Source organism: Prunus dulcis, chromosome 1 (genome assembly GCF_902201215.1).
Source record: "Prunus dulcis chromosome 1, ALMONDv2, whole genome shotgun sequence".
In the NCBI taxonomy this organism is placed as follows: domain Eukaryota; kingdom Viridiplantae; phylum Streptophyta; class Magnoliopsida; order Rosales; family Rosaceae; genus Prunus; species Prunus dulcis.
In genome coordinates this window covers 21340722-21356647 of record NC_047650.1, presented here as the reverse complement: position 1 = coordinate 21356647, position 15926 = coordinate 21340722, and the positions used below count along the sequence as shown (strand labels likewise).

At 36.5% G+C, this 15926-nt stretch overlaps 1 pseudogene; it reads right to left on the bottom strand.

Moving 5' to 3' along the window:
* The window catches only part of LOC117616293, an 11834-nt pseudogene extending 2100 nt beyond the window's left edge, over positions 1-9734 (bottom strand).
* Between the last annotated feature and the right edge of the window lie 6192 nt (positions 9735-15926).

The following is a 15926-nucleotide window of genomic DNA, read 5'->3' as shown; positions in this document are numbered from 1 at the left end:
ACGTCGGTTATGAAAAATATCGTCGTCTGTGATTGAATTTCTTTTTATTTATAAACCCTAATTAGTCATTGTTTATGCAGTATGCCAAGAGAAATCAGGAAACTTCATACCCCCAAGAAGCAATTGATGAAGTCCGGAATGAATGGGCAGAGTTTGTTTGCCAAATTATTCAACAGGGGAATTATTGAACACTTGATATTTATGTATAATGTACAAATTTTGTCTATAATATAATGTAAAAATTTGTTGAGGTTTTCTTAAATTAAAAAAAAAACAAACATACAAATTGCGTAACCGACGTGTAATACTTTTCCAACGACCTAATAAAGTCAAAAACCATCGTATTTTGTTGTTTCTTTTTAAACAAATACGACGTCAAAGGATAGTTAGACGACGTTCTTTGAACAATTGAGTCGTTTATGGTTTAGAACATCTTCAATTTCTTAAGGGTTCAGGGTAGTAATTTGTAACGACAGCGGTTAAGTCGTGGAATATATATTTTACGTCGGATAGTTAAATAGCCGCCATGGTTTCTCATTTAAACGACGTCATTTTAACAACTTAGTCGCCTATTACAATTTACAACGTCTACAATTTATTAACACCGACGTGGTTTGTTGTTGTGATAAGGATATTTTATTATTTTTATATCAAAATATTCAAAATAAATTTAAAATAAATCAGAAAAATAAAAAGTCAACTCCTATGAAGTCATTGATATATTTTCTTCCCCATAAACCTTGAAAAAATTCATTTTGAATAAAAAAAATTTAAAATGACAATCCAAAACAAAATTGTTTTGATGAGTCATAAAATCACTTCTAGTTTTATGGTTTAGGGTTTAGAGTCTAGGGTTTAGAGATTAGGGTTGTTTTTTATTGGGGTTTATTTTAAAAGTATAATTTTTGGGTAGTATAGGGTATATATTAGGCTGTAAAACCATAAACCCTTTTATAAACTTAAAATTTTAAATTATATAATTTAGTTTTAAGGGTTTATTTTATTAATTTTTAACGACGGTGGTTGAGTCGTGAAATACATATGTTACGTCGTCAAGTAAAATATCCGACATGGTTTCTTCTTTAAACGACGTCATTTTAATATTTAAGTCGTCTATTATATTTTACAACGGCTTCAATTTCTTAACCCCGACGTGGTTTGTTGTTGTGATAAGAATATTTTATTATTTTTATATCAAAATATTCAAAATAAATTTAAAATAAATCAGAAAAATGAAAAGTCAACTCCTATGAAGTCATTGATATATTTTCTTCCCCATAAACCTTGAAAAAATTCATTTTGAATAACAAAAATTTAAAATGACAATCAAAACAAAATTGTTTTGATGAGCCATAAAATCACTTCTAGTTTTATGGTTTAGGGTTTAGAGTCTAGGGTTTAGAGAATAGGGTTGTAATTTATTGGGGTTTATTTTTAAAGTATAATTTTTGGGTAGTATAGGGTATATATTAGGCTGTAAAACCATAAACCCTTTTATAAACTTAATTTTTTAAATTATATAATTTTGTTTTAAGGATTTAGTGTATTAATTTTTAACGACGGTGGTTGGGTCGTGGAATACATATTTTACGTCGTGCAGTAAAATATACGACATGGTTTCATATTTAAACGACGTCATTTTAATATGTAAGTCGTTTTATATAATTTACAACGTCTTTAATTTCTTAACCCCGACGTGGTTTTTCAGTCGTCGTATATAAAAATATTCAAAATAAATTTAAAATTAATCCGAAAAATGAAGCTTCAAAATAAACGGCCTTACGTTCTTTTTCCGAAAAATGAAGTTTCCGTCGTGGAATATTAAATTTACGTCGGTCATTGTAGAACTTTCGCCTTGGTTTTTCTTTCGACGTTTTAAAGCGCGCGCTCTCTAAAAATTTTCGCGCGACCTAAATTTTTTAGATTTGGCTCTTATTCTTATACTTCGAACCCTGAAACCTAAAATTTTCAGATTTCGCCCAACATAACATTTCGCTCTCTCACTTCTGCTCTAATTAAAAGTTGCACTCTCCAGGCTCCGTCGAATCTGTGAGCTCGTCCAACCTGTAAGTACAAACCGTATCTTCCCCTTGTAAATTCATTGAATGATATTAGGTTGTTTTGTTAAAGGGTTTTAGGTGTATGCTTTGCGATCTGTTAATAATGTGCTTATAGGTATGGGTTCATGGATTTTCTGTTTAAATTGTATAAGGATTACATTATCTGTTATGTTGATGAATTGGGAATGGATTTAATTTTGTCGGATCTTTTAATCACCCTATGTTATGTTGAATTGGGAATGGATTTATTGTTTTCATGCTTAGTTTCATGTATATGTTGGTTTCTTGCTTGGTTTCATATATATGTTGTGTTCTTAATGGGTTTTGTGTTCTTGAAAATAAACTGAGACACGACGCCTTTTTAGGCATACGACGACGATTACACGACGGTTTTTTTAAACTACCGTCGTTGTATTACTTATACACGACGGTTTTTTCATAAACCGTCGTTTGTATTACTTATAATAGACGACGTCTGTTGAAAATCCGTCGTCTATATATGCCAAATACGTCTGCTTTTGTTTAAAACCCGTCGTCCCTATTGTGTATTACTTGCTATTAGATCTTTGTATAATCTGCTATAGTGATGGTCATTGCCTGTATTTTCACTTTATTATAGATAATAGGTTATAGTGTCGGAGATGGATAAGTCATGGATGCACTCGGATAGAAGATCGAAGGCATATGAATTAGGGGTGGAAGCATTTTTGAACTTTGCTGTAGAAAATCTTCTAACTACAACACATATCCGTTGTCCATGTGTTAAATGTGTTAATTTGAAGTTGTTTGGGGTTGGAATTATAAGGGATCACGTATACTTTAATGGAATTGACCAAAGCTATAAGAATTGGACATTTCACGGAGAACCTTGGGAAGCAACTACTCTGTTGATGTTTCCAAGCTAGATAAGTTGGAAGAAGATGTAGTAGTTACTCTGTGTTTGCTTGAGAAGTACTTTCCCCCTTCATTCTTTGATATCATGGTTCATCTAGTAGTACATCTTGTCAGAGAAGTTCGTCTATGTGGGCCAGTATATTTTAGGTGGATGTATCCGTTTGAAAGATATATGAAAGTGCTGAAGGGGTATGTTCAGAATCGTACTCGTCCCGAAGGTTGCATTGCTGAGCGGTATATAGCTGAAGAAGCGGTAGAGTTTTGTACTCAGCATTTATCTGATGTTAGTACAGTTGGAGTGCCTTCAAGCCAAAAGATGGGAGTTTCAAAGCCATTATCAGGTTGCACAGTGAGCGTAGTTGATCAGACCTGTTGAATCAAGCACATCTATATGTCTTGGAGAATACGGAGGAAGTCCTACCTTATATCGAGTACGTATGAGTTTTATTCTTTAAGTTTCCATTTAAAATTATTTCTTATGTTTATCTTATATATTTGGGACCGTAATGCTTGAATTTTTCGTGTCATGTAGGCAACATATGATCCACATCAAGACTGCTTATCCAAAATTTAGAAAGAGAACAAAGTGGCTGCAGGATAAGCACAATAGCACTTTCATTCAATGGCTACGCTTCAAGGTATATGTTGTTGAATAACATATTTCTTTTTTAATTTTCTTCTTATTTCTATGTTAGATTGAATTAAGATTTGATTAATTTGCAGGTTCAAAGTGAACTTGAGGAAGACAATCATGGCGTATCAGAAAATTTAAGGTGGCTAGCAGCTGGTCCAAACATGGCAGTGCCATTATATAGGAGCTATCTTATTAAAGGTATTAAATTCAATATCAAGGCACAAGATGATGTGCGGACAACTCAAAATAGTGGAGTTTATTTACTTGCACAAACCATGCAAGTTGCTAGTGCCAAGGATAAAAAACCAATTCTCTCAAATATGGGTTTCTATGGTGTCATTCAAGAAATTTGGGACCTTGACTACCAAAAGTTTACAATCCCAGTCTTTAGGTGTGATTGGATAGATAGTTCTGGTCTTGTAGTCGACGAACTTGGATTTACCCTTGTAGATTTGAGTAAAATTGGACATAGGAATGACCAATTTGTTTTGGCTTCTCAAGTCAAACAAATATTTTTTTGTTGACGACCCGATGCATCGTGGTTGGTCGGTAGTTTTATCAATGCCTAATAGAGAATATAATGATGTTATTGGTGATGAAGTCTTAGGTGATGTGATAATTGAGTGTGAGCCATTTACTAGAGGGATGCCAAATGTTGACACATTTGATGAACTGGTGGGTGAGTTAGGTGGTCAAAATATTCGAGGTGGGTGTGAAGATATATGGATTGAATGATGCTTATGTAATTGGCAGTGTATGACATTCATTTTATAATATATTGTAATGTGATTTCTTCACTTTCATTATATAGGTTTTGGCCACAAAACAATCAGTGCAAAAAATACTGGATCCAGATTACATCATTATATTCTGCATAAAAAACAACGTCTGTTCAAATAAAACACGACGTTATGGTGAACCATTTATTCAGCATATTTACTGACGTCTTAAAGCAACGTAACAATGAAGAACCACGACGCTTTAGTGAAGCAATTATCTAGGATATCACGTCGGGAAAGGATTAAGAACCGCCATGTAATTCAAAATAACACGACACCAATCCCATAATACCGACGTCTAAAAAATGGGATAAATTATCTAAACATTAATTTGGAACCGACGTTTTTTAATAAATGCGTCGTAAATAATGACGTTGTTTAGAAGTTCAACGTCGTCTATATTAATAAGTACGTCGTGAGTAATGAATACATATAAATACAACGTCGACTATATAAATTCCACCGACGTTGTTTAGCATTTCAACGTCAACTATAAATACATACGTCGTAAATAATGACACTGACACCTATTTTCACGTCATCTTTTTTAGAAAAATCGAAGTGGAAAATTTATTTCACGACGGTCTTTTGTAAATAAGAGACGTAGTAGTTTTCAATAACATCGTCTATTCTCATCCTCGACTATTTTTTAAAACTTATGCAGACTAAATACGTCTGTTTTTATTTGTTTTCGACGTTGTTTTATTTAACAACGTCTAATATTTACCGTCGTTGTTTGTTTCTGAAAATAGGACGTATAAATTTTGTAATACGACTTTCATATATTCGTAACCGACGTTGTTTAGTATTTTCAACGTCTTCTCTATAAATACATACGTCGTAAATAATGACACTGACAACTATTTCCACGTCATCTTTTATAGAAAAATCGAAGTGGAAAATTTATTTTACGACGGCTGTTTTTATATAGGCGACGTAGTAGGAATCAATAACGTCGTCTTCTAATGTATTTAAAGACGTCATATTTTTTATTGTCGTGAAAATGATATTTAACGGCGTCTTATTTTAATTTTCGTCGTTGTATGTCTATCTTGCGGCCTTGTTCTGTTAATATGTGTCATATTTTTCCTTTTTAACGACGGTTTTATTAGAGAGTTGGTCGTCTATTCTCATCCCCGACTGCTTTTTTCGTTCTTTTTGCAGTACAAAGACGTCGTTTTGTATTTGTGGATGACGTTGTATATTTTAACAACGACGGTGATTTAGCGTCGTGGTTTATAAGGGAAAAGATGACGGTGGATTCCACGACCATTGAAAAACTGAATACATGACGGTGATTTACCGTCGTCTTTTTGCTTTTTTGTAGTAGTGTGATGTTCAAAAGAGTATCCAACATATCATTGGTTCTGACAAAATCATGGGCTTTTCTTGATGCCAATCTTTGGCTAATCATGCAGTCAAAGAGCTGTTCCATCTGGTTGAAATGTTTGATCATGCACCGCCTAATGCCCTAGGGGTCAATTTTCCTAAAGACAGGAAAAAATTCCCCCACGTTTAGGGTCCCTACCCCTTCCATCAAACCTCACACAGTCACTCCCTGGCCATCTCGCTACTTGGGTCAGCCAAATCCACTGAGAAAACAGTACGAGACAGCATAATGAGCATAGTGAAAGCGGCCCTTCCAATAACTACCGCCTCACTATTGACTGCACTTTCGTTGACCTGAGATATGAGCTCTTGCACTTTTACGCGGCGGTTGGGTTGGTTGGCTTTAAGGATTTTGGCGGCGAACAATTGAGAGTTGCATATTTGTCGAAGGCTTCTCCATTTGGCCGAAGGTGGTATCCATGGCAGGCTGTCCTGGTGAAAGTCACAGGCTTGAAATGCATCTGGGACGGTTCGGTTGGACAAGAATTGGTCGTGGGTTCGGAGGACTGGTTTGGCTGTGTTTGGTGAAGAAACAACCACCGTTGTTACTTGGCCTAGTTGCAGAGTTATAATGGGGCCATAGATTTGAGAAAGCTTGGTGAGAGATTGATGGGGTTTGTTTCCAAGCTCTAGAAGATTGCCAATGAAGGGAAATGGCTTTGGTCCAAGTGGGAGAAGATGCCTTTTGGGATTGGCTTTGCTTCGCAGAGCTTGAGTAATTGAGAACAATAACACAGAAAAGGCTTAGCAGGACCATACAAAAACAAAAGAAATCCATTCTCTCTTTGGTTCTAATCGCGCGCGCACACACACACATAAAAGTTGAAGGAGGGAGGGAGAGCCTCCCAATCCGACAAGTCTTATCGTTTGAACTTAGTTATGCGTCCAGTTTGGACAGAAAGAAAGTTGCTAGCTAGCCGCTAAAACAGCCTCTTTAGATGGACAAATTGGCTTCATTCAAAAGTGTTTTTTCAATGAAAAAAATCATTCTTTTTCATTTTTTTTCCATGGTAAGTACTTGAAAAATCAACACCGAATAACTTAATAAAAAATTTACAAAACAAAAATCTGTATTCTAGTGGCATGGCTCTGTTTGCTTTTCCTTTAGATATAGCCTTCGCAAGGTCAATCTACCATCATATTGAAGGGCAACTGGGGTGATTTTACAAAACAAAAATCATACACCAGGATAAGAATCCCCCCTATAATAGATAGGAGCCCCATAAAGCCAAGACAGTCCAATTACTCTATGCACCCCAATAAATCTTCATAGTTAATTCTGCTGGACGTTCTTACAACAACCAATTGTTATTGAGATTCAAACTTGATGAATGATTGAGATATATTATATATACACGACATAGTCTCTATTTTAAAAATAAAAAATAAAAGCGATCGATATTGGGTGGGTGAGATTCAACACAGAATCTCGAGTGCAAGGAAGATAATTGTTCAAAATATGTATGGCAATTTTTCCCACGGGTAAGGGTCTTCACATGGATTCGACCCTAATGGTCGGGTAAGAAAGATAAAAAATGGGTATGAGGGCAGGTACTGTCAATTTTTTGGATATGGTGTTAGGGGAGGGGGAGGGACAGTATTTTAATCCCCGACCCAAACCCTCCCTATTTAGAATATAGTATATTTAAATATGTTATTAAAGTGATTGTGCCGACTAAGTTTTATATTATATATTTATAAAATTTATACAAATCTTAAGCTATACTGCTTATATATTTAGTTAACTTCCTAGTCAATATGTAAACATTGTACATAGATAATATATTATATGTACTCATTATCTTGCTCTAGTCCTGTTTTTTTTCTTTCAAAAAAAGTAGTTTTATATTGATTTTTCTTCCGTACGTAATGGGGCAGGTGGGGGAACCCATTCCCCGTTGAAGGTAGGGATGGGGAATTCCCAATATGAATATTGCAGTAATGAAGGTGGGAATTGGAAAAAAAACGGGATGGGGATGGAAATGGCATACCCACGCCCGATTCGACCCATTGCCATCCCTAGTTCAAAACCACTTGAGTTACACGGCATGAGAGAGATAAAGGTTGGTGAGGAGAATGCTCGGTGAGCAGTGACGAGGCTCGGTAAGGAAACAGAAATTTGGCCATCACTACCCAGGGAGATAAATGGAGCTGCCGTGGCTTGCCACGGGAGAGCTCAATGGAGGGGACGGTCTGCAATGAAGACAGTGCAACGGAGACACAAAAATAACGGGCTAATAGAAGAAAAGGTTACAGTGGTAAAAGAAAGGTGCGGCTACAGCTTGCTAAAATATGAATATGGTTTGAATACTTTAGGTTAAGTTTTATTCTTCTCCATAAGAAGGTAGATATAGGAATTTACATAAGTGCTTTACAAGGATATAGATACAGTAATCAATTAGGATAGTATCTCCTAATTATACAATGATTTGTCAACTATATAAAACAAGAAAGTAAATCCCTTAATTAATCGAGGAAATAAATCTCCTTGATTAATTAGGAGACTCACTTCAACACTCCTCCTCAAGTTGGTGTATATATGTCACCAATGCCCAACTTGGTAAGTGAGTCATGAAATACTCTTCCACAAACAGCTTTTGTTAAGACATCTGCCAGTTGATCTTCTGATTTCAAGAATGGTAGGCAGCTGATCTTATTATCAATTTTTCCTTTGATGAAATGTCTATCCACCTCAACATATTTGGTTCGATCATGTTGAATTGGATTATGGGCAATATCGATAGCTGACTTGTTCTCACAATGCAACTCCATTGGCTTTTCTAGCTTGAAGCCCAATTCTGTCAAGAGTCTTCTGATCCACAATAATTCACAGACTCCTTGAGCCATTCCTCAATACTCTGCTTCTGCACTAGACCGAGAAACCACATTTTATTTTTTACTCTGCCAAGTGACTAGGTTACCTCTAACAAATGTAAAGTAACCAGAAGTAAAGCGTCTATCTGTACTGGAACCAGCCCAATCAGCATCTGTATATCCAACAACTTCAAGATCTCCATTTTTTTAGAACATTAATCCTTTCCCATGGGCTGACTTTAGGTATCTTAAGATCCGATCAACTGCATTTCTATGAGAAACACTGGGTGAATGCATAAACTGACTAACCACACTCACAGCATATGCAATATCTAGTCTTGTGTATGCCAGGTATATCAACCTTCTAACAAGGCGTTGGTACTGTTCCATATTGGTTGGTTCTTAGTTCATATCTTCACACAACTTGTGATTCATATAAATGGGTGTGTCAGCAGGCTTATATCCAAGCATTCATGTGTCGTCGATCCAATACATACTTCCTTTGAGACAGAAATATACCAGTTTTTGACCTTGCTACTTCGATTCCGAGAAAGTACTTCAGATCATCTAAATCCTTCATCTCAAATTCCTGAGACAAATACTTTTGCAACTTCAGTTGCTCTCATGCGTCTTTTCCAATATGACTATGTCATCTACATAAACAATCAATGCAATAAGTTTTCCTTTATCACGCTTCAAGAACAGGTTGTGATATGAATTATTTGGTTTATATCCAAAATTCTTCATAGATTTAGTAAATCTGCCAAACCATGCCCTAGTAAATCTGCAAACTTGATTCTTCTTGTCAGGAGCTGAATTACATCCTGTGGATAAGTCCATATATACTTCTTCTTCCAAGTCTCCATGTAAGAATGCATTTTCGACATCAAACTGATGTAGTGGCCAATCGAGCTTTGTTGCTAGAGAAAATAGGACTCTAATAGTGTTAATCTTGGCTACTGGGGCAAAGGTCTCCTGGTAGTCTATCACATATCTCTGTGTGCACCCCTTCGCCACCAATCTAGCTTTATATCTTTCAATGGATCTATCTGCTTTGAGTGTCACAGTATAAATCCACCTGCATCCTACTGTCTTCTTTCCATGAGGTAAGGGCATGAGTTCCCATGTGACATTCTTTTGCAGAGCTCGCATTTCTTCATTCATGGCTTCTTTCTATTTTGGGTTTTATATTGCTTCAGTCACACTGTTGGGGACAGATATGTCAGCCAACTGCTTTACATAGTGCACATGTGACTCTGATAATCTACTGAGAGATATATAATTATTGATGGGGTATTTTCCCTTGGCTTTAAGATTTGCTTCATATTGTACTCGAGGTTTGCCACAATTCTTCCTTTCTGGAAGCTGACATGTAGGCTCTATGCCTTCTGAAATCAAATCATCATGGGATATTTCATTAGTGTTATCAGTTTTAGGGAAAGATGTTACCTGAATGACTTCCTCAGCAGGTGATTGGTGTGGTACTAGAACTAAAGCGAGCAAAATCTCATAAAACGGTTCAATTTCCTCCTCCTAATTTTGACAGCGTGGAGACAACTGATAATTTTCCTCTGGCGACCATTTGTTGTCTTCTGGCGACTGATCGTTTGGAAGCAAGTTCTCCATGTGTTTGAAGACCTAAGGGGGGCGACCGATCGCTTTCCACTGGCAACCAGTCGTTTTGAAGCAGAGCGACATCTTGGGGAAAAAATTGAGAATTTGAGGAGTGGTGGATTCTTGATTCTCCTCATGTACTGCTGAAAAATATAAGTCATGTTCCTGGAACACAACATCCATGGAATTGTAGACCTTCTGACTAGGAGGATGATAACACCGGTATCCTTTCTAATGAGGTGCACAGCCAATGAAAACACACTTCTCAGCTCGGGGATCTAATTTGCTTCGTTGGTGATCATGTAAGTGGACAAATACAACACAGCCAAAATACAAGGTTCCAACAGCCAAAAATACAGGGTTCCAGGTTTGGGGTAGGAGGTATTTGGATATGATGGTGAAGCGTTTGAAGTGGTGTTTTGAAATTTAGGATATTGGAAGGAATCCGATTGATGAGGTATGCTGTAGAGACGACAGCTTCTCTCCAAAAAGATCGAGGCATATTGGCACCAAAGAGAGAGACACGAACTACTTCCAATAAATGTATGTTTTTTCTTTCAGCGACTCCATTTTGTTGGGGAGTGTAGGGGCGTGAGCGTTGATGTATGATGTCATGATCTTGTTAGAACTTGTTAAGATCATGGTCAAGAAATTCTCCGTCATTGTCAGAACGAAGAATCTGAATTCTGGCATGAAACTGAGTCTCCACCATTTGACAGAACTATTGAAACTTGGAACTGACTTCCTTTTTTTTTTTTTTTATAGAAGGGAAACCCAGGTCATGCGGGTGCAATCATCTATAAACATGACAAACCATCGAGCTCCCCCTAGAGTGGTAATTTTAGCAAGGCCCCAAACATCAGAATGAACAAGAGAAAATGGAACCAAACTTTTATTTGAACTTAAGGGAAAAGGAACACGATGGCTCTTAGCCAGTTCACAAATGTCACACTTAAAATTGAAAATATCTAAATTGGAAAATAAGGAGGAAATAGCTTCTGTAAATATCCAAACGAAGCATATCGAAGACGCCGATGCCATAACCATACTTCGGTAGTGTGCTTCACTGTCATATGCTAAGTCCAAGTAGTAAATTTTGCCCCTCCTAGTACCACAACCAATTGTCTTGTTACTGAGAATGTCCTTAAAACCACAATGAGTAGGCCAAACGGTTACAGTGCAATTCAAAGCCTTAGTAATTTGGGCAACAGACAAGAGATTATGATGTAAGGATGGAACAATCAACACATAATCCAAATTGAAAGAATCAGAAAGAGAGAGAGTGAACCCTCCCTAATTACAAGGGATGGGTACCATTGGCATTAGACACCACTGATTGAGGAGACGGTGTATGAGAAGCAATTTGTCCAGGATCAAAGGTCATATGATCAGTGGCTCTGGTGTCAATGATCCATGCATGTTTCTTTGAAGAACTATGTAAAACATAACCTTGGGTACCTGTTATGGCTACAGATGCAGAGGCAGGAGCCGGTGTAGTTGAAACAGCAGGACTTACAAGATCTGAGTCAGAAGATGTGTTGGGTGATTTGCTCCTATTCTTGCGGGGAGCTTTGGAGTGGTCCCACCAATCCGGGCACCCAATCAATTCGTAACAACCAGCACGGGTATGTTTACTTCCACCATAGTGAGTGCATTTATGCTCCAGATGAGTACCTGTGACCGTAGTATGAGAAGAGCCACCAGTAGAGATCTAAGGGCCCCGTTGATGTTGAGTGACCATCACAGCGATTTCCGGAGCACTGCCCATGGTCAGTCGTTGTTGAGCTTCGCGACATACATATGCAAAGCTTTGGTCAAGGTCTCATTTAGGATCTTTGCGTAGGATTTCCCCCCGAACTTGATCAAACTCAGGGTCGAGCCCGGCAAGAAAAAGGTGAACACGAAGACGATCCAGTTCTGTCTGGCACTCAGTCACATCGGCGTCGCAGTGCATGCGATTCAATTTCCTGAAAGATGTGCTGCAGCTGGCTGTAGTATTTGTGGACGAGTGCACCATTCTGTTTAATGGTGAACACCCGTTTGTTGAGATCAAAAAGATTTATTGTAATTGAGACAATATTATCCATCTTTATTGTCTTTGAATTCTGAGATACAAAAACATCTTTATTGAATCCAAAATAAAACCAAGTCTTAATAATCTTGAAATAGAAATTAAATTTCTCTTTATTTAGGGTAATGAAACTACATCATCCAACTTTAAAATAAATCCTAAATCCAACTTAAAATTAAATATTCCAATAATATTTAATGAAAACAACATGTAGCTATCTAATCCTCCTTGTCACAACATGCTGCCATGAAAGTGTTGTTCTCCCTAGCAGGGAACGGGTTAAGTACCACTATCTCCCTATTAGTGGAGGTATCAAAAATCTCAACAAGTGATTCAACTTGGGGCGTATGTTTCATAAACTGCACTAGGAGATTTTTGTATCGAATTAGCTTATTGATGTTTCGTCCTCTCCCATAAGCGCATACACCGAGCTTTACAGTGATCCTGAGACTTCTGAGACCATCCTTTGTAGCCATGTATATCCTTATGGGTCCTCCATAAGATTGACGACGTCACTGCATCTTAGCCCTTTTTTGCTCCAGCTTATCTTCGTTCCGCTTCTTAATTAGCTCCATTGTATTCTTTACTAGAATTTCATTTGTGATTAGTTGACACGAGTGGCTCCTATTAACCACCCGAGGCTTTTTCTTTTCCCTAAGCTCTAGAAGCTTGTACTACAAGACACATAAGCGAAATGGCTAGCTTGAATTAAATATAATCATGAGTGAGATCATAAACGATCTCATTCATTCCGAGAATAACTTCAAAATCATACGTCCATGTTTTGAAGTTTGATCCAGTGAATCTTTCAATTTGTGAGAAATTGATTGAGAGAGTGTTCAAAGATGTAAGGATTTGCCCAAAAAAAAAAAAAAAACATAATTACTTTCCAAGACACCGATTCTCAATTTGTTAGTTTTTCCGTTTCACTTTATTCACAAAACTAATAAATAACATATGCAAGCTTCCTTAATTAAGTATCACACCTTTGTGGCAAGAGATTACTTATACCTTACACAAATTACGTGTTATCTTGTGCCATCATAAATAAATTACAGGATAGATTCTATTTGTTGAAGAAACTTATCAAGTAATTTAGGTATGATGCAATTTTTGTTATTTCTTTAGGGTTTGAGTATTTATGTTTGGTTTTGTTAAGAAAAATTTGTTGATTCTCAGAACAAAGACAAGCACCTATCTAGCTCAGAAAATAACGAAACAAACACAGTTCAAGAGAGAAAACCCTAAATTGTAGTGAATAGTAATTTCTGCAGTGAACAGTGTTTTAGACGTTTTTGGTGTTCGCTTTTGACGTAAAATACCGCTCTAAATAGGGAATGACATAATTAACAAAACTCACAGCTATGCTATTACATATGGGCATTTTTGGGGTTTTAAGGTCATCGGGTAGGTCAAAAACGTGTTTAAAAATTTGAATATATGAAAATCAAATTAAAACATGCTTTTCCAGATTCTTTAATATTCTTGATATTTAGAAAACATGTTTAATCCATCTTCAAATTTTGAACATCACCAAAAACTCATCATGGCATAAACAGATAAGAAATCGTAATAGGCATGCTTGGAAAACGATTTTAGTATGTGCAAACAACCTGGCTCTGATACCAACTGTTAGATTTCTTTAATATACATGTTCAAAATCTTCACACAATCTGAAATACGTAAAGACATACCTGGTGCCATCTTACTTAAGTATACGACCTCTGACATACCTGGTGCCATCTTTCTTTGTGTTGTTGTTCTCAATTATTCAAGCTCTGCAAAGCAAGGCTAATCCCAAAAGGTGGGGCTGGACGGGGAACCCATTCCCCATTAAAGGTGGGGATGGAGAATCCCCAATATGAATATTGGCCGAATTGCAGAGTTATAATGGGGCCATAGATTTGAGAAAGCTTGGTGAGAGAGAGATGGGGTTTGTTGCCAAGCTCTAGAAGATTGCCAATGAAGGGAAATGGCTTTGGTCCAGGTGGGAGAAGATGCCTTTAGGGATTGGCTTTGCTTTGCAGAGCTTGAATAATTGCGAACAACAACACAAAGAAAAGGTTTAGCAGGACGATACAAAAACTCAAGAAATTCCTTCTCTCTCTGGTTCTAATTGCACAAAAGTTGTTAAATTGAACTACTATAATTTGAATAAATCGAGGTTCTGGTCTAAAAATTTCCACATAATTAAAATCATTTAACTTTAAATTCTATAATCAAAATAGTTTATCACTCATGGTGCCGAGCGTTTGGGAGCTATCATTCTCACAGATGCACATATCACGTAAAATAGTAAATGACATGCAGGGAAAAAAAAAATGAAGAAGAAGAAGAAAGCTATCATTCTCACAGATGCACATATCACGTAAAATAGTAAATGACATGCAGGGAAAAAAAAAAATGAAGAAGAAGAAGAAGAAGGTAAATGACATACATACAATAATTTATAGCCAAGTGGGCTGGAGGTTTTGTTTTTTCCCATAAACATGCACGATGGTCTTTTGCAACTGCACATGTCTGCTTTGAAAAAGGACGGTCCTGAACTACTTTAACATGAAAAGAAAAATGCGAAAAGACAAAAAAAGTACAATTTCCTGTACAATTTCTTGACTACTCGAAGGGACTTTTCTCACCAAAAAAATACATATATATATATATATAGGAAATGCTAGTAACTTTCTCTCCAATCTTCTTCTTTTTTCTCATTATATGTGTCACTTCTCATACACTTAAAATAATGACATTAATACATCAAACAAACCACCTTTTGTTTTTCAAGTTTATCCTTATTAAATGTATTGTCCTTCAATTTATCCAATTTTTCTTACAACTCTCTTACCATTTTTTTTAGAGGAAAACGTTTTTTTTTTTTTTGTTATAAAAAAAAACACAATAATGACCTTAAAAAAATCCACATGTCATGAGGAAAAGGAAAAATGTGAAAATACCTGTAGGATGACTAAAAATGCCTAAAGGGGGGTGAATAGGCCAATTTAATATTATAATCAAATAAGTAAAAATAAACTTATGTAGCAAGATTGATATAGCTTATCAATCCTGAAACGTGCTGAACATAAAATAAAGAAACACACAGAGAATTATTTTACGTCGTAAAACCCCTCCTCTGGGAAAAATCCAAGGGACTCCTCAGTCCAATACAAATCCACTATAGAATGATGATTACAAGAAGTACTCACACACTTATCCTAGACACATTCTAGATAACGTTTACCAACTTCTTTGTAATTCAACTTCTGTCACAGGATGATCTTCGACACTCCTTATGTTGAACGCAATACTGGTCACGATTGCTTCAAGCTCACCGGAGGAAAAACCGTCACCAAGGTCTTGGTGCCCTCAACCGAATGAGTCACCGAACAATGCAAATGAATGCAATATCAATGATGAATGAATTCGATCAATCACCAAGAAACAGAAGCACTTGATGACTTACCAAGTAAACTAAGTACAGCAGCTTTTCCCAACGTAGATTCAATATACCCCAACAATTTTATACGTTCAAAAGCTACAATGAAAAGAAACAAACATCCTTTTATTCAAAGCAATTTTCTCTCACATGAGAGAAACTTGCGACACTACACTTCCAAAACAATTATAACTCTAAGACCAATTCAGCTAAGACTCTTCTAAACCTGGTGCAATATGAT